At 49.9% G+C, this 18,920-nt stretch overlaps 1 protein-coding gene across 3 annotated transcripts in view; it reads right to left on the reverse strand.

The window, feature by feature from the left end:
* Positions 1–11,448, reverse strand: part of Mapt (microtubule associated protein tau) — a 101,264-nt gene extending 89,816 nt beyond the window's left edge. For 2 of the 3 annotated variants that reach the window (XM_052759679.1, XM_052759678.1), the window contains exon 1: positions 11,312–11,443. The gene's annotated coding sequence lies outside the window, so the exon portion shown is untranslated. Of the gene's footprint in view, positions 1–11,310 lie in introns of all 3 variants that reach the window. The other variant, XM_052759680.1, reaches the window with a different exon arrangement.
* Positions 11,449–18,920: the final 7,472 nt, after the last annotated feature.

An 18,920-nucleotide genomic window follows, 5' to 3' on the forward strand; every position in this document is an offset into this window, starting at 1 on the left:
CAAGAGGAAGTCCCAGCCCCTTTCCAGGGAAGTCAGTGTTGGCATGGGCTTGAGGTTACCACACCCAGTGCCCTGCACCCTGACTTTGAGTCTCTTCCTTCTCTCCAAAATGAGGACAGACATGGCTAATACAGCTCAGACTTTGGCCGCCTGTTCATCCTACTGGGCACAGCCTGTGCTGACCTGGTGTTCACCACAGGGGACCAGCTGCCCCCGGCTGGCTGGAAACAGGAACAGGGTGACAGCAGCTGTACCATTTCAGGCATCAGGCTACACTCAGTCCATGAGGGACCTCTGATCAGGCCTCTGCAACAGCTCCTGGGAGACAAGCCCTCCCTGTGCGCTGTGTTCTGAGATGCCCAAAGGAATTCTTATGGATTGCTTCACTCCAGTTCTGTGACTAGCCAGTGAAAATGGAGGCTGAGGCCGTACTATCCATTCCACGTCAAGGGGAGAGGGAATCATCCCCACTTCACAGATGAAGCCTAGAGGTCCAGGACTTCTCCTTCTTTGCCAAAAATCTCTTATTGGCCAATGGGAAACGTAATTAAATTCAGGACGCAGCAGCGGGTGATGGCCAAGACCACACTGTGAGCAGCTCACTGGCTTCTCTAATTCAGTCTTACCAGCGACAAATGATGGATCAAATCTTTTAAGTCTTATTTTAAGCCTTGGTCCTGACTGTCAACTTATAGCATGAATCCTGCTTATCAAAAGGGTTTTTTTTCCCCCCTGCAATTCTCCATCAGCCATTAAACACTAGCATGTGATTGTTTATAATATTTTATGACACCAAAAGGCAAGTATTTTCAGTGTTCTCAGTCCTTATTAGCACTCTGCAGGGAACAGTGCAGCCACAACTAGCCTTTTCCCAGGCACAGCTGGGGTTGGGGGGGAGGACGGGACTTTGGAGTCAGGAGGAGGAGCTCATCCCAGCACTGAGCCACCTGGGAGGCGTATCATTCCCTGGGGTTTATTGGAGGAAGAATATTCAACAGGCTTAAAGAACGTCGGGGGAGAGTGTGACGATCTTTCCATTAATTGGATTTAGGGATTTTTTTTTTGTTTTTTAAACAGTCCATCCTCCTGTTCTGAGCTGGCTGCACTGGGACACGCAGAGACAGAACCAGTGCGCCCAGAGCAGACTGAGGCCATGCAGTATTTCCTGTGTAGTTCTGGAAAAAGACTAGGCAGGGAATGGGTTAGCGGTGCCTCCGAATGCTGTCCTAGTCTTCTAGGCAATGGGCAGCTTTGAAAGAGACCTGTTCCTACTGGTTCACACTGCGGTTTTCACTGTGCCCCAGAGGCATCCGGCGGTCACACTGTTCAATTCACATAGCCAACTTTTCCTCTGACTATTAACATAAATTTACTTACATTCTGACCCACTGCCAATATCAAAGTTAAAAAGTGACCAGGTTTTCAGCAAACTCAATATAGAAACAGACATACAATAGTAAATATTCACATTTACGGGCATGTGTAACCAAAGACAGTCTTTAAGTTAAAACATTCTCTTCGCACTGGTCTGAGGTTATTAGCTCATCAGCAAACCTCTTTTTTTTTTTTTTTTTGTGGCAGGGAGGGGGAGGCCACTCGGGCAGGATAAGGCAAGACAAATAATTTGGGGAAATACGTGATCCTGAAGCTTTTGGGGGGGGTGGCTCAGTGAGCAAAGTGCCAGCCACACAAGCATGAAGAGTCAAGTTCAGATCCCTAGCACCCACATAAAAACCAGGTGTGGGGCTGGAGAGATGGCTCAGAGGTTAAGAGCACCAACTACTCTTCCAGAGGTCCTGAGTTCAATTCCCAGCACCCACATGGTGGCTCACAACCATCTGTAATGAGATCTGGCACCCTCTTTCGGATACATAATAAATAAATAAATCTTAAAAAAAAAAAACCAGGTGTGGAAGCGTATGTCCCTAACACCAATACTGGATGGGCAGTCGGGGAGGGGTGTCGGGTGGGTGTCATTGGCTAGTCAATCAACTGGAAATGGAGAGCTCAAGTAAGGTGTGGAGGGGCTGGAGAGGTAGCTCGGCAATTAAGAGCACTGGCTGCTCTTCCACGGGACCTGGGTTCAATTCCCGGCACCCACACGGCAGCTCAAAACCATCTGATGCCTCTGCTGACCTCCACAGGCAGCAGGCACACACGTGGTGCATAGACACACATGCCGACAAACATTTATACATATAAAATAATAAAATAAAATTAAAAAATAAGGTGTGGGGCCATAGAGGGAGTCACCCAACCTCGGCCTCTGGCTTCCAGACAAACACACACACACACACACACACACACACACACACACACACACACACTCCCGAAGTTACATATAAATCAATGGCAGGACTAGATTTAATAGAGAACAATTTGAGGGGTTTTGTTAGTTTTGCTTCCTTTTTATTTTATTTTGTTTTTAGCTCCCCCCGCCCCCCCCCCCCCCCCCCGCTTCAATTTTGTTTACACATAATTTGATGCATTTGGAGGGAAGAGCTGTCTTGGGGAAGGCATCCTTCTGTCCACCCACTGGGTCTTCCCAGAACTCCTTACTTATCTTTTGCTGGCTGCAGACCATATGACAGGCAGTTATGGACCCAGAGATTTTCTAATGTCCTTGGCGCCCCAGGGAGGAAGACACCAAGATCCAAGTGCATCCCTGGATTTTCTGTGGCACAGCTGTGACCTAGGTACCAGGACAGCATCACCCAAGCTTCCAGGGAAAATGGCACCGAGCCACAGGCTGGAAGGAAAGCGAGCAACAGAGGGGAGAGACCATTTCTGTCCCTCTTTCCCTCGACGCTTTGATGTAGCCAGCGAGTGCAAGGGCCACAGATGAAACGCCAGGCTCAGTGACCACAGACTCACGTCTTGCTGATGTCAAACTTTCTTTATCTTGTCAGACCTAAGAGGAGGGCATTGGGTCAAAGGAATTTAAACTTGAGTCTGATGTGTTTTCTACAAGAAAGATTTCAGATTTCAGTTCTGGGGGCCTCAGAGACAGGCAAGGGTGGGCAGGCAGGAATACACCTTCCTTGAACTTAACATAAAAGTCTCCCTCACAGATGCCTTCCTGGCCTCTTGCAGTAAGAAATGAAAGACCAACTCGTCAAGGCTGGGGTCCACAGGGCCTGTCTTCGGCCAGGGCAGCCTCCTGCCACAGCCTAGCTCTTGCTCAAGGTCCGTCTAGGCTTGTTTGGAAACCTTCTCCAGCTAACCTACTTGCCATGCTAATCATATAACTTGAATCATCATATAGCTATTTTATCTTGCCATAACAATTGCATCACTCACATAAGTATAAGGTAGAGGCTGGGGAGACATCAGTAAATTGCCTGTCTTGAAAGCATGAGGACCCACACTACCTCACCTGGCTTGTATGTGGGTGCTGGGGATCTGAACTCAGGTCTTGATGGGTGTTTGGCAAAGACTTCACCTCCCAAACCTCCTCCCACGAAGCCTAGGAACTCTTACTTTAGATTCTCAGCACTACAGATGCTCTTCTGTAACCCCAGCATGTGAGCCCAGGCAGGCATGGAGACAGGAGATCCCAGAACTCATGAGCCAGCCAGTCTAGCCAATTGCAGAGCTCTGGATTCCCCAAGAGATGTTGCCTCAAAAGTAAATAGGGGGCTGGAGAGATGGCTCAGTGGTTAAGAGTGCTAGCTGTTCTTCCAGTGGACCTAGGTTTGACTCCCAGCAGCAACATCACAGCCCACAAATACCTGTAACTCCAGTCCCAAGGATCCAACGCCCTCTCCTGGCCTCTGTGGGCACCAGGCACATATGTGGTGCACACACTCACAGGTAGACCAAACACTCACACATATAAAATAAAAACTGTGACGTAAGTAAACAAATAAGGAGGAAAGCAGTGTAGGAAGGTACCTGATGCTGTCCTCTGGCCTCCACCTGTGTGTACACATGCACATAGTACGTATACACATAATGTAGGAAGGTACCTGATGCTGTCCTCTGGCCTCCACCTGTGTGTACACATGCACATAGCACGTATACACATACACCACACAAGCTTGCACACATATGCACACACAAATAATAAAAATTTCCCCGAAGGTATAAGCACGGTCCAGTGAGATGGCTAAACAGGTAAAGTGCTTGTTCCCAGGCCTGATGACCTGAGTTTGAGTGGCAGGATGCAGATGTTGGAAGGAGAGAACTGACTCTCACAAATTGTTCTGTGAACTCCACATGTGAGCTATGGCATGCATGCACACACATTAAGTAAATAAATACTTGCCAGATATACATAAATACACACACACACACACACACACACACACACACACACACACACACACACACACTGCTCTTGTAAAGACTCAGGTTTGGTTCTCAGCACTCACATCTGTGGCTTACAACTACCTCTAACTCCAGCTCTAGGAGATCTGATCTGATGCTCTTTTGGCCTCTGAGGGTACCCTTACATCCATGGCACACATACAACTAAACAAACAAATAAATAAAATTAAAAACGATTCCTAAAAATGATTCAGAACTGACGTATTTTGATCTTAGTCTTGATTCCACAGCTGAGAAGTCTTCTTTAGCTTGCTATATTGAATCACACACGACTCGGCTTATTGGGTGTTCCCTAGGCTCCATTTCCCAGGAGTGTGTTTTACTTAACATTTGTCTCTGCCTCTTGACACCATTTGCCACGAAGGCCGCTCATCTACTGACTTCTGCAGGATGGGAATCACTCCATCTGAAATCTCCCCCACAGGCACTGCCTTCCGTGACCACCAACACTTTCTCGGTCATCAGCAGCTGCTCTTATCCACAGAGTAAACCAGAAGACCTCTGGGCCTGACAGACTGAGCCAGGCCACTCTTCCCGTGAGGGAGGGCCAGTGCGGGGCATGCAGGGAAGGCTGGTGTGGGGAGTTTGCAGTTTATTCCTGGCACGGAGCAGGTTTCAGGAAGGAAGCAGACAGAAGCAGGACAACAGATAAGTCCCTGTGCTTGCTGTGGCAAGAGTTCTGTGTGTACATTTAAACATGGGTGTGTGTGATCTTGGAGATCCACTTCCGCCCGAACAACAATGCCTAGCTCCAGAGGATCTAGGCTCGATTCCTACTTGGTATAATTTATCCATTACAGCATATCCCAACACTAGTGGCTCGAGATACCTCCACATGTTATCACAAGTGTCCATCCAAAGGACCCTGTTAGGGAAGCCATTTACTGAGCAGTTACATGCCAGGCCACGGTAAGTACCATGTCACTCATTTAAACTCCCTGGCAACCTTCTAGACAGGCATTATTATACCCTGGGTCACATATAAATATATTAAAAAGAAAAAACTCCCCAAGAAGCTAAGCACCACCTTATGTTGAATTGTTGGGGAAGCTGGGACTGGCATCCAAGGAATCTAAACCAAAGGACTTTTTGCAGGATGTTGCTCTGTGCTGGGCACCTGCTCTCCAAGTACGCACAACATTTCCTTGAGTAGCTGAGGTACAAGATACATTTCCTGGGGTTCTATTGAGTAGCTGGTTGGGCTCAGCAAAGAGGCTGCTAGACCATGATCAGAGAGAAAAAGTTAAGATAATTGCCTGGAAGTCACTTAAGCTTTTATTTTGCAGAAGCTCCTTCTATTCACACACCTACCGAACAATCCGGAATGCCACAGCTGCCTGGGGTGAACTCAACACTGCCTCCCCGTGCTCCAGGGGAGCACCAAGAGCAGAAGTCTAGCAACTGGAGGCAGGGAAGGAATTCTTGGCCAGCCACCCCTGGCAAAGTGACAGTAGTGAGGCAAGTGTGACAGTGTATGTCCCATCCCTGGCACTGGCCGGGTAGGAGGGAGGCCTGCTCACTTGCAGCCGCCTCACATCTCTCACTGAGAGCAACAGTGAGTCTCTGGCCCAAGCCATCTCAGCAGCGCCGTGGCACACAGAAATGCCAATGCACCTCAGAGTCTGGCCAGGCAGGGAACACAGCCTCCAAGGTCCCACGTTGCCCAGAAAGACCTGGGATCCTTGCAGTGAGGGCCTCTTGTGCCCACAACTCCACACAGATCAATGGTTTCAGAGCTGGGCCTCAGCTATGGATGTCAATGCTCAACCTCTAGGAGGGACAGAATCTAAGACAGGAATCTGACATCCCCCAAACCTTAGTCATTTCACCCTGGCCACAGCTGAATCCGACCGATCTTCCAATCTCTGTGTATGTATGCTGTGAGTGCACGTGTGTGTGTGTGATATTTATACGTAGGTTGACAGTGCCTTCCTGCATCACTTCCTACCTGATTTTGTAGAGACAGAATCTCTTAGTGAACCTGGAGGTCAAGAATTTAGATAAACTTTCTGTTTCCACCCTTGCCTAGCACTGGGGTAACAGATGCACACCGCAACACTCGGCTTTTATGTCAGTGCTGGGGATCTGAGCTCAGGAAGGTCCTCGTGCTGGGGGGTGGGCATTTTAACAGCTGAACCGTTTTCCCAGCCCTTGATCCCCCAGTCTTAATTAACAGTTGTCTCTGAGTCGATCAAGCCTGGATGCCTCTTTACATAACAGATGAGTCCAGAATCCCTGAACCAGGTCAGGGTTAAGGTCCCTGGGGAAGATTCTCTCTCTGTTTGATGAGCAGAGCACCAAGGTGAAGTGAAATGCTTTGCTCCAGATGTCAAAATCAGACACCAAGCACTTAAATCCACACCTCTGTAACTTATTCTAGCCTGTGATCCAGTCAGACTCTTGCAAAAGGCCCGGGTGGTTGGACTAGGTTCCCAGGCTAGCTCACAAAGGTCTATTAAACCTCATGAGGCTTAGCTGTGTTTCATGTGCTGTGCATCCTCAGTTGGTTATGAAACCTCTCTGGACTGCAGCGTCTCCATCTCTAAGAGTTACGACCCTGCAAGTGAGGTAGCTGAGGACCATATGATGCCATCTCCAGCAGCAACAGGACCGTGGCCACCCCACAGGTGGGCTGGTGCAGTGTGATAGCCCTCTCTCCACACTACTTCCCCTTTTCACCAGCAGGGGCAGGCGCGCCACCTGTGGAAGCCAAGGGACCGGAAGCAGAGCAAGGTCACACAGCAGATCGTGGGCAGCTGTCTGCGCACCCACTGGACACTCAGACAAAATAGATTGGGTTTGTTCCCAAGCTTCCCAGATGCTGTGACCTTGAATCTGTACCCCACTCCACTTTCTCTTTGATGCCCTCTCGACCTCTCTCTATTTTATCCACTTATCTGTGAAACGATTTTGGCCAAATACCTATTATATGTCTAGCTCTGTATTAGATCTCTAAGGATATATATATATATATATATATATATATATATATATATATATTACAATCTCTTTTGAAGTGATTCCTTTTCAAGAGGGGATCAAGGAAGATCTTAACTAAATAAACAGAAGAGAAGGCATGGTTGGACAGGTTCATACGTTCAACTGGAAAAACAATGCACATTCACACACACAGCCAGGGAGCCACAAAGCCATATACAACATGCTGAGGGGAGATGGAATAAAACACAGTTCCTTACAATATTAAACACATGAACTGGATGTGTTGGTTTTAAAAAGGGAGAAGGAAAAGTAGTCTGCACAAAGCGCACCAGAACCCTGTCTAACCCTCCGAGGACGAGTGGGTCACAGAGCTTGCTCAGTACAAGGGCTCCTTTTCCCAGTGGGAGCAAGCCTGACCTTACCTCAATCAACCACTACTAGGTTCTCTTCTGGCAGTTCCAGGGCACGTTCTGCTTCCTTTGTTCCTCTCTGGGGAATAGAGCCTGACACCAGAAGCCACTTAAAAGCCACACCCTTCCACCACCATGCAAGTGTGTATACGGGGTCTGTGCAGGGCCAGAGAGACACACCATGGGCTGCCACTCATTACAAACAAACAAACAACAACCACAAACCTAGCCAAGCTAAGGAACACTCAGATCATCCGAAGATGAACCCCAAAGCCAAGCCAGGTTACGGCCGTAATCTATACACATCTGCCAGCGAGGCAAATGGGGCAGAAAAATCAGCAGGCATTGCAGCCAGCCTGGCAGCTGGGGGAGGGATGGGCACACTCTGCTGGATAACCGTTGATTTAGAGAAGCTTTGCAAAGGGCAGCAGGCAAGCAGTCCTTACGTGGTGGTGGACACAAGCGGCAGCAATACACACAAGATGACATCTCAGAATTGTGACCACAGAATTAGCCTACGAAGGTCCATATGTCACTTATTGCTGTGAGACCCGACAGTTGAAGGGACAGGGCAGGGATCTTGAAGAGCCCGGCCCCAGCCAAAAGAGATCTAGAGGGGATGGTTAGTCTGTTCCAGATCCTGTCATCCACCCAATGCTAACCAGCCCGAAAAATGAATAGGGCCTCCAGGACAGAAAAAGGGTCATCCACCCATTGAGGCTAGTGGTTGAAATCTTAGCTTTTGTTGGGTACTTGAACCCTTTGGGATGAGCCCAGGCTGGCTCAACGCTCCTCAGCCCTTGCTCCAGCACAAACTTCTAGCTCTGAAGTGAAGCTCATTTGTTAAAGCAAGGGCCGAGCCAGGAACCGAGTCTCTCGATCCCCGCAGAAGGACCACACAGCAACCCCTGATGGTCTTTCATTAACAACTCAGGCCTTGGCGGCCACAGTACCTCACCCAACCGCCAACACAGTGCAAAATGGAGCGAGTTCGAAGACGCGTGGTCTGCGCTTTGTTTCTGCACTGGGTGAAATGTTCTCCTTCCTCCCCCTCCCGCCGATCTCCCACCTGCAGGACTCTGACACCTTTGCCCAACTGGCCGCAATAGAAAGCGTCCCTCTCAGCTTCCCTTTTCCGCGTCCACCCCCTCTGGATTAAGAATCCGGTTCCCATATTTGAACATTTGAATCCATCATTTTTGAATCCATCCTTCAGCTGCTCGGAAATCTCTATCGAGCGGGCCCAGCCACGACGCCACAGCCTCGGGCCGCGTCTGGCCGGGAGAGGGCGTTCCACCCCTATCCGAGACATTCTCAGAAATTCAGATCAAGCTGAGCAGCCGATGTGGGCGATTCTGCCCTTAAGGTACTCGTTGGTCTCAAAAACTGCACGCCTGCACCAGTATTCAGTGGTGGAATTAACTAGAAAACCTCGAAGACTGGGGCTTACTGCAGGATGGGGGAGGCTGGGACCTGTTCGCTTTCCATCACTCTTCGGTTTCAAGGGAGGTTGTAAATGTGGACTTTTAAGTGAAGGTCCCTCGTTTAAATAATATTAACAAAATAGTATCAGTCAGTATGCCTATAATAAAATACACCCGAAGCACGGATCTGGATGGCTACGGTTTCCAGTGCCAATGGGAATGATGAGGTCAGGGACGAGGGGCTCCTTCCCCGCGTCTTCCAGTAGGACATGTTGGCACTGTCAGACTACCCCAGGGGCTGAGTAAGGGACGGGGTAACGCCCAGGGGTTCCTCCTCTGGCTGGTATGGTTTCCATGGCAACCCCTAACCCGCCCTCCTCCCAGTGGGTTGGGAGGGATGGGTGTGGCCGCTGCACCCTAGGGGATCTCATGCCCCTTCTCACACTCTCGCACCGGGAGAGGTAAGAGTGCTCAACAGTGGTGGTGGGGAAGCCGAGCTTGCCTAATCTCCCCACTCCCAAGGGTGAGCTGGCGCCCCTAGCAGTGAAACATGGTGGGGTGTTGTCCCCAGGACGCCCTGGGTGTGGGGAGGGACGTGGTTCCTCTGAGGACACCTGCACACGAGAGTCTACCTCGAATCCCACCCGTGTGGCTCAGCTAACGCCCCCTGGATTTGGGCCGAACTGGGGGAGAGGGCTGCGTGGGGTCACGTCCGTTCCACGTGTGCCCTGGGGGCTGTGACTAGACCCCCAGCAAGTCAATAGATCCAACAAAGGGTCTGAAATGAGCAGTGAAAAAAAAGGGATGGAGTTGCGCGTAACGCCTAGGTAATATCCTCGTCGAATGAAAGCCAAAAATAAATAAATAAATAAATAAATAAGTGAAAACCAGGGCTAGGAGCGAAGATGCTAAATCACACAACCTCGACGAACAAAGCAGCGAGCTCCCTTAGAAGACCTCAGGTGAACGAGCGGGTGCGCACGCCGCAGAAGCTAAAAGCCAAGATTTCCACGATCAACACCCCACTTGCTCCTTAACGCGAGTCCCAGCCGGGTCCTCCAAAGCCTGGCCACAGCACTTGGCATGCTACGATAGAGACGTGACTCGCCGCAAAAAGATGGCACCTCGCGTTCAGAGGGGGAAAAAACCGGGGGAGGGGTAGCAGCGGGAGGAGACACATCCTACTCTCCCCCTCCTCGCCCACCCAGGTCCACACCCACTGCCGCAGTGAGGGGCGAGCCCTGCGCGCCAGCCCGTGCCTCCGGCAGGGAGCGCACATGCCGGGAGCCCGGCGCAGAACGCAGAGAAAGGAATCCGCCCTGAAATGCACCTGCAGCCCTAGCGCAGGTCTGTGCTCGGCTGTGACTGTGCGAGCCCTCGAGCGGGGGAACCGCGCCTGGCAAGCCTGCTGACACTGCGAGGCCAGGTGACCCCTGCCTCTTCGAGCTTCCACACTGGGATCCGCGCACTACCTTCTCTCGGGCACGGCGCTGCCCCTGTCACTGTACCAAGCGCGCGCAGGGGGAAGGGCGGCTAAAGTGACAGCGCCTGGACCCCTCCCCATCCTCCCGAATCCTCCCAGCCCCCAAATGTCCCCTGCCGGCTTCTGAAGGAGGAAAAGGGGAGGGGGAGGGACACCGCCTTAAATCAGGGCCAGTAAAGGCCCCATCAGAATCACTGTCAAGGAGGTGTAGGGAGAAGCATGCACGCAGTCATCTTTTCTAGGACCCAATCCACACCTTCCTTGGGACTGATGGCAATCAGGGGCAGAGAAATTTGATTTCAGGTTCAGTTTCGGGGGTCATCGTTGGACCCCACACACACACACACACACACACACACACACACACACACACACACAGACCCACGCCCATTGCGGCAAAAGGCTGAGATCCAGAGCACAGAGCAACCCCCTCCCCTAGGTCACCGCCATCCGCGCCCCACCCTGCTGGCACAGACACCCCCCCTCCCGTTTGCGTGGAACGGATGGTGCAGACCCCAGCACCCACAGACACACGCATTCGCCCGCGTGCGTGCATCTTTTGCACGCGTTCCTTCCCAGCTCCCCAGCGCGGAGGGCGCAGAGAGGCCCCCGCCGTTGCGCCTGACTGATGCCCAGCGCCCTAAATCCATCTCTGGGGTGAGGGGCGACAGGAGGATGGCGCACAGGGCCAGATGGGGACCGGATTTCAGAGATGCAGCACTTACCTGATGGTTTATAGAAGGCGAGGATAGGAGAGGACAGCGGAGGAGAAGGTGGTTGTGGCGGCGGCGGCGGCGGCGGCGGCGGCAGAAGGTGGGCGGTGGCGGCGGCGAGGCTTGCTGCTGGTGCCGGAGGAGCTGGTGGGTGGTGGAGACTGGGAGCGCGCGCGCCGCCGAGAGAGCGCGTTCCCGAGGCCGGCGGGCGGCGCAGGCGCGAGCCACGGGAGCGCGAACCTCGCGAGGGGAGGGGCGGGCAGTGAGGCCTGCGGGGCACCTCCCCTTCCGGCCACCAGGAGGCGCGCGCGAGCGCCCCCCGGCCCTCCCCTCCCCGCGCCGCCCGGCCTCGCTGCTCTCCTCGCTTCCTTTCCCGGGTCCCGCCACGCCTCGGGCCGCCGCGCTGACCGCCGCGCGCACGCGCGTGCTCCGTGGCGCACGCGCACCCTGGCCGCCCGGGGCTGCAGCCTTTGTCTAGTCCAGGGGTCCCCTCCCTTGGTCCCCGAGGGGTCCCGGGTGAGCCGTGTGCGCATCCTTGCTGGCTCGCCAGGCGGTACATGCGGGACCCCGAGGCCTCCTGCAGGCGTCTCCCGAAATGTGGTCCTCCGGAGGATGGAGACCACTTCCCCAGGGGCCGCTGTTGGCTTGCTTTCTTTCCACCTTTTTTGTTAATGGCCAAAGTGAATGATTTCCTTGACAAATCCTCTTGAAACAGGTTAATTTTGATAGTAATACAGTTTAGAGTTTTCGTGAGAAAAAATTTTTTTTTAATCAAAGGAGCATTCAATCTCATTAGGTATCTAACCGTGACCCTAGGGAAGAAAAAAAAAATCTTAAAATAGGTACGTTTTAATGACGCTTACCGCACTGCAAGGCGTTTCCACAGTTATTTTTATCTCGTTTGTTGAGACACCTTTGTACAGCTTGAGAGCTGAATTTTTAAGGCGCTTGCTAGAGATGGCCACCTCCTGGATGTCAGGCTTCCATGTGGAAATTGGCCATTAGTCCTTATTCTAGCCACCTAGGCGTGGGCTGTGGCTGTAATTTAGATTTCTCACTTCCCCAGAGCTCAAAGCTCTTGGGCAGCTGCAGCCTGTTCAAGTGCAAGGAAGAGGGGCAGACAGCTCTTGCCAGAGAGGTGGAATCTTGTCTTGAAGCTTTAATTTGCACAACTTTTGTTCTTTCTTTCTTTCTTTTACAAGGCAGGTTCTCACTACGTAGCCCTGGCTGGCCCAGGGCTCACAGAGATCTACCCGCTTGCTTCTGTCTCCAGAACGCTGGGATTAAAGATGTGTGCCACTGCCCCAGCTATTGTTTAAAAAACTCCAATGTTGTACCAACTCAGTGTGTTGGCTCATATCTCTAATCCCAGCATTCAGGAAGGCTGAGGCAGGAGGGTCACCATGAGTTCAAGACCATCCTGGAATACTTAGTGAATTTTGCTGCGCTTGCAGAGGACCAGGATTCCCAGCACCCACATGGCAGCCCACAACTGTCTGTAGCTACAGATCTGGGGGATCCCACACCCTCTTCCAGATTCTAAGGGCACCAGGCATGCCTGAGGTGCACATACATGCATACATACATACAGGCGAAACACTCATAAATCTTTGAACTAACTAATGTGCAAGGCTTTGGGCTAGATTTTCAGGCACCACCGATATTTTTTTTTCATATGGGCTTAATTACTGTATTATTTTGGGAGCTCTGGGTAGATGATAGAAACGGGGCTAATTTCTTAAGCCTCGGGTTCTGAATTTCTAGGTCTGACCTTCCTGTTCTTCCAACTATGACCACCCTGCTTCAAAACTCCTACTTAGATTCTGGACATCTAGGACCTTAGTGGCCTCCCCACTCTCAGTGTCCCCTGCTCTCAGTTTTCCCCTGCTCTTCTGGTCAGATCAATTTTCAGACATGATCCTTTCATTCATGAGAATCCCTTGCCCAAAGATGTCTACCAGCTTCCAAACAGGTGCACTGAAACTCGCTGGCCTAGCTTAAGCCCTTCCCCTGGATCAGAACTCCAGTCTATTCCACTTCTATCGATCACCAGCTCTGTGGCCAAGGCTGCTTAACTGAGTCTCTTTTCCACCTCTGTGCTCTGGGTTCCTTTTGCCTCCAAGGTCCCTGCCACCCGGTAATACCCACCTAACCTTGACAATCAAGCTCAGATTTTACCAGCGCCTTCTCTCAACCCAAGTAGAAGGACTATTTCTGGTCTCTACAAGGAACTTAGCCAAATTATTCCCGAGGAGAGGAGTAGAATTAGCATTTATCTTGCAGGGCTGGCGTTTTCTTATTGTCTTCAGTAGTCGATGTTTCCTGGGTGGGGAATCACACACCCCTGCCCATTACCAGCTATGGGATGTGGACCTGTCCAAACAGAAACGTAAGGCATGGCAAGTTTCTGTGTCTTTGGCTTCCTTTCCACTACTAGAAAGCCATATTGCCTGGCACTGCTCCTGCCGCTGCCGCCGCCGCCGCCCAGATCTTTGAGTGAAAGGCCGAAGGAAGTACATACAAAATGAGCAAAAATTAAAATTTGTTGCAGGAGCACCCGAGATTTTGGGTGCTGGTTGTTAGCCTGACAAAGCTGACTGTGGCATTTTAATGAATGTCTCTCTGTGTGGTTTCTTACACAGTAACAAATTTCACTCACTAAATGATACATTGTATTTATGTCATTATCATTTTCAAGGTCAATGCTTCTGTTACACTTTATTTTCTTAATATGTGTCACCTGTAACCATCAGAGTGACACCCTCCACATTCAAACTTATCATTATGAGCCCGTAATATAGAGTGTGACTGGAACTGTCAAGGACCTAATGACACTAGTCCCCTGATACCAAATGTTCACATTTGCCTACACTAAATGGAGGTAATGAATGCTAGAAAGAGTCGTGAGTGAATCTGTCCTTTAAATGTATGTGATGTGGAGCTGAGTGTTCATTCCAGATAATTTGATCACTGTGGGTAGCTAATGGCTCACTAATGCAGGCCAAGAAAATGTATCCCCTCCCATCCCTCTGCCCCTCCCTCTTGCTGAAATAGAAAGCTTATGGCCTCTTGGGTCCAGCGCATGCCCACACATGTAGGACCATAGAAGGCAGATTAGTATAAGGGAGAAATTGACAGGGATAGCAGGAACTGTGGGCCCAATCTTAGCCATCACGTGTGAGGTGAGACAAATTCATTACCTTCTCCTGGCTTCAAGTCCTTTATTGAACAGTCTCAGATACAGTTAGACCCGAGATCGATAGATAGTCTGGAAGCTCTGCCACTAAATGTATTCACACACACACACACACACACACACACACACACACACACACACACACACCCCGATGCATTGAAACAAATGGATCCTAGCTGTACTGGTTCTAACCTGGTTCCAGTAGTTCAGTAGTACAGGTAGGTTTTCCAGGTTGGGGTGCATACATTCTCCCTCCCTGAGAGATTACGGAAGCAGGCTCCTTACATTTTGTGATTCTACCACTTCTTAGGGCCTTGTTCTTTGTGGGAGTGAGGAAGGGGAGGAGCATGTGGAGGAGCTACTGTTTGTCCCAGAGGCCGGCATGGGATCACTTTAGTCATATGGTCATCTCCAACTGAAAGATCAATAAATGCAGGAGAGTCGTGGGTTCTGGAAGAGGAAAAAGGATTTCAGTAAATGCCAGTGTCTGCCTCATATATTCTATGCTGGGGGCTAAAAGGACCCTGGGAAAATGAAAACTCTGTTATGAGACTGTGTGGATGTGGTGAATATATTGGAAGACCATGAAGGATGGGGGTGGGGTGGGGGGTGGAAAGCTTCTAGGGAAAGATGAAGCCAATTTCTCCCAAGAAAGAAGGTATTGCTAATACTTCTGTATCAGAGAGTGTTTGTCTTAGTTATGGTTTCTATTGCTGCAACAAAACGTTATGACCAAAAAGCAAGTTGGGGAGGAAAGAGTTTATTTGGCTTACACCTTCACATTTCTGTTCATCACCAAAGGAAGTCAGGACAGGAACTCAAACAGGGCAGGATCCTAGAGGCAGGAGCTGATGTAGCAGCCATGGAGGAGTGCTGCTTACTGACTTGCTTCCCATGTCTTACTCAGCCTGCTTTCTTATAGAGCTCAGGACTACCAGCCCAGGGATGGCCCCACCCACCATAGGCTGGGCCCTCCCCCACTGATCACTAATTGAGAAAATGCCTTACAGTTGGATCTTATAGAGATATTTCCTCTACTGAAGCTCCGTCCTCTCTGATGATTCCAGCTCGTGTCAAGTTGACACACAAAACCAGCCACTACAGTGGTTCACCTGTTCTACACCATGGAACCCTTTAACATCTCAGGAAATCCCTTTCCAGAAGAACATTTTTAAATGCATAAAGTGAAATGTGTATAATTACAGGCCAGAGAGCTGGATCAGTGGTTAGAGTGCTTACCATTCTTGCAGAGGTCCCAGGTATGGTTCCCAGTACCCATATTAGGTGGCTTATAACTTCTTGTAACTCCAATTCCAGGGGATCTGATGCTCTCTGGCCTCTACAAGCACCTGCATGCATGTGGTACATATAAACTCATGTGGATACACACACACACACACACACACACACACACACACACACACACACACACACGTAAAAAGAAATAAATCTTTAGAATGTGTACAATTACATAGCATACATTTTATGTGTGGTTATCAAAACATTAAATTACTGTGCTACGGTGTGTGGTGACATGGTGATGTCCTGCCCAGATCTCTTCAGGGAGGAGGACATGCTCCAGTACTGGAGAGCTCTCTTCAGACAGGCCTCTGGCTGTTCAAACATTCAGGGATAGCCTCAGCTACAAAAGTCTCCTGGTTCAAGTGGACATGGTGGCACATACCTGTAAGTCTAACGATCAGGAGAATTAGAAGTCCAAGATAATCATAGGTTATTAAGCAAATTTGAGGCTAGCCTGGACTACATGACACTGTCTCAAAAACAAACCAAAAATAAATAAATTCTCTTGTTCTGAGAAGACCCATACTCAACGACTGGCGGAGGTGTGGGAATAAAGACCAGGTCTTCTTGGTCCACAACAGACACTCATTATGGCTCATGTTAACTTTAGAGGAAGTCAAGTTCTGCCAGGCTGTTTCATGGTGAATGGAGGCTCGGCTTTTCTTAGCCCCAGCCTGGGCAGGTGTTGATAGACTATTCTAACAAACAGACTCTTTGCTGCTTATGGCCCTCAATCCAGGGCAATTGGTGTTAGGAATGGTCCAAGAGAGTAGAGGGTAAGCAGGGTGTTAGGGCTAGTTAGTGAGGACCCCATCACCCATGGTCATTTGAGCACAGCCAGCTCAGCACAGGCAGCAGTCAGTTGTTAATGTCACTTGGCATGGTATGTGGTGTATTTGGTGTGGCGTATAAGGCGTTTGAAACACTGAGTGGAGTTTGCTCAGGGTAGCTGAGTAGCACCAAAGGCTGAGCTTCCCAGCAAGGCAGGGGCACAACAGCAAGGTCAGAGCCCTTGTTGGGAAAGGAAGACATTGTAGGTGATGTTGCTAAAATGTTTGGATTTCCAGATTCCTTGGACAGCTCTGAGCCCGCAGGAGTGCCCTTGTCAATCTCTTTTGGAAGAAAATGCAGCCTTCCCCTAGACTAACACGTAACTTCAGCAGAATGTCTGTCCCCTACACTCTCTCCTGGCATAAATACAAACTAAAATAAAAACAAGGATTAAGTCACAGTATGACTCAGTCAGGTATGATGATCTAACGAGGAATAAAAAGGAACATGCCCAAGGGACCTGCAAGACATAACCAGTAGTTACCAGCATGAGGGACATGGGGTGCTGGATTTCTTTTTATTATTTTTAATTATATATGTGTCTGTGTGGGGGTATGGGTATGGGCCTGCAGGTGCCTGTGGAGGCCAGAGGAATTGGATCCCTCTGGAGCTGGAGTTACAGGTGACTGTGAGCCACCTGGTGTGGGCAAAGCACACAATCTTAACTACTGAGCCATCTCGCCAGCTCCAGAATATGTTCTTATAGAGTCAGACCCACTGATGGTCATGGGAATTGATAGGCCCCAGAGCAATAGAGGCCAGATGTGGCCCTTTGCTGATTAATATTACAGGGTTTGTTGCAACCTGTGTTCATTTCCAGGGGACCCAAGCCATGGTGCTGGTGACCCTCAGCCCATCTAGACTACAGCTTCCAAATTTTTGAGGACTTGATTCTATGCTAAGTCTAAAAAAATATAAGGAAGCCAGGCCTGGTGACTCATGCCTGGAATACCAGTTCTGGGGAGGTAGAGTCAGGAAGATCAAAAGTTCATGGTTATACTGGACTCCATGGTGAGTTCAAGGCCAACCTGACTACATAGGACTATATCTTAAGAAAAGGGGAATAAGTAAACAAGCAAAGGGTAATTAGTACCTGCTTCATTAAAGGGTATATGCTGTGGTCTTCATTTAGTCTGGGGCCTTTTTCTGTCTCCATATAGAAAGAGGCTCTGGCTCCAAAGAGAGACATGGAGTCCTGTCCCATGGTTGGCTGACAGGAGTCCTTTGGGTCCATAAGCCCCACACAGCCATGATTTCCATGGTTCCCATGTAAAAACTGAGACTGATGTACTCAAGAATTGAGTATCCCTGTCCCATCACTGCTACACACACACACACACACACACACACACACACACACACACACCCTGTGTGGGCTTGGAGTGAAACTGCAGCAGTTGGGGAGCCCCTACTCTTCACCCCACGGCAGCATCCTAAGTGAGGAGCAAACAGGAGAGTTGAGGAGATCGATGCTCCCCTCAGGGATATGGAGGAGCAGGAGTGACGGTCCCTTCATAGCTCCATTACTCACCACTTTGGCTCACAAAGCATAGAATCTAAGATGATACTGAGCTGCCGGAGGCTCAGCGGAGTAGCAGCTCCCAGTGCCTACCAAGCCAGAGAGAGGCACTGTCTTTGCCAGAAGAGATTAATAGTTTCAGACACATATTGTGAATTTATTCCATTCTCTCCCTTTCTGGAAAGAAGATCCCAAATGTTTATAATCCTGACTGTGCTAAATTTTCCAGCCTCTGTGAAAATCTAGTTTGTAGAAGTTTTTTCCTATTATTATTTTAGCTTTAGTCTTACTCTGTAATCTTGGCTGGCTAACAATTAGCTACGTAGACCAGGTTGACCTCACATTTGCAGCAATTCTCCTGTCTCTGTTTCCCAAGTTCTGGGATTACCAGTGTAAGCCACTGTGCCTGGCTAGTTTGGGTATCTTTCAGTTTGCTGCCCTTCATCCTCAAGTCCTTCCTCACTTGTTTGGTGCTAATGGAGCTGGGCTCGTATTAAGTGGTTCATTTTAGTGCTGAGTCTGGTTAAGCTTTGTCAAGCAATGCCCTGGAGTGAGCACCCAGAAGGAAGAGGCTTTCCCTTCTGGTTCTCGTGTGGTTGGCTTTGGTTTTTTCTTATAGGATGCCAGAGGTGCACTAAGCCCTAGCTGCATACCCAGCGCCTGGTGTCTACCTTGCTGTGGCTTTCCCACTGGGGATATTTGCACCAGGCTTGGTGCTGCTGGAAATCCAGCTTCTGAGCGCTCAGCTTCTGTGCTGCACTCACTTGTCTGCT

This window comes from Peromyscus californicus, unplaced genomic scaffold (genome assembly GCF_007827085.1).
Source record: "Peromyscus californicus insignis strain IS unplaced genomic scaffold, ASM782708v3 Scaffold_3__1_contigs__length_106647218, whole genome shotgun sequence".
NCBI lineage: Eukaryota > Metazoa > Chordata > Mammalia > Rodentia > Cricetidae > Peromyscus > Peromyscus californicus.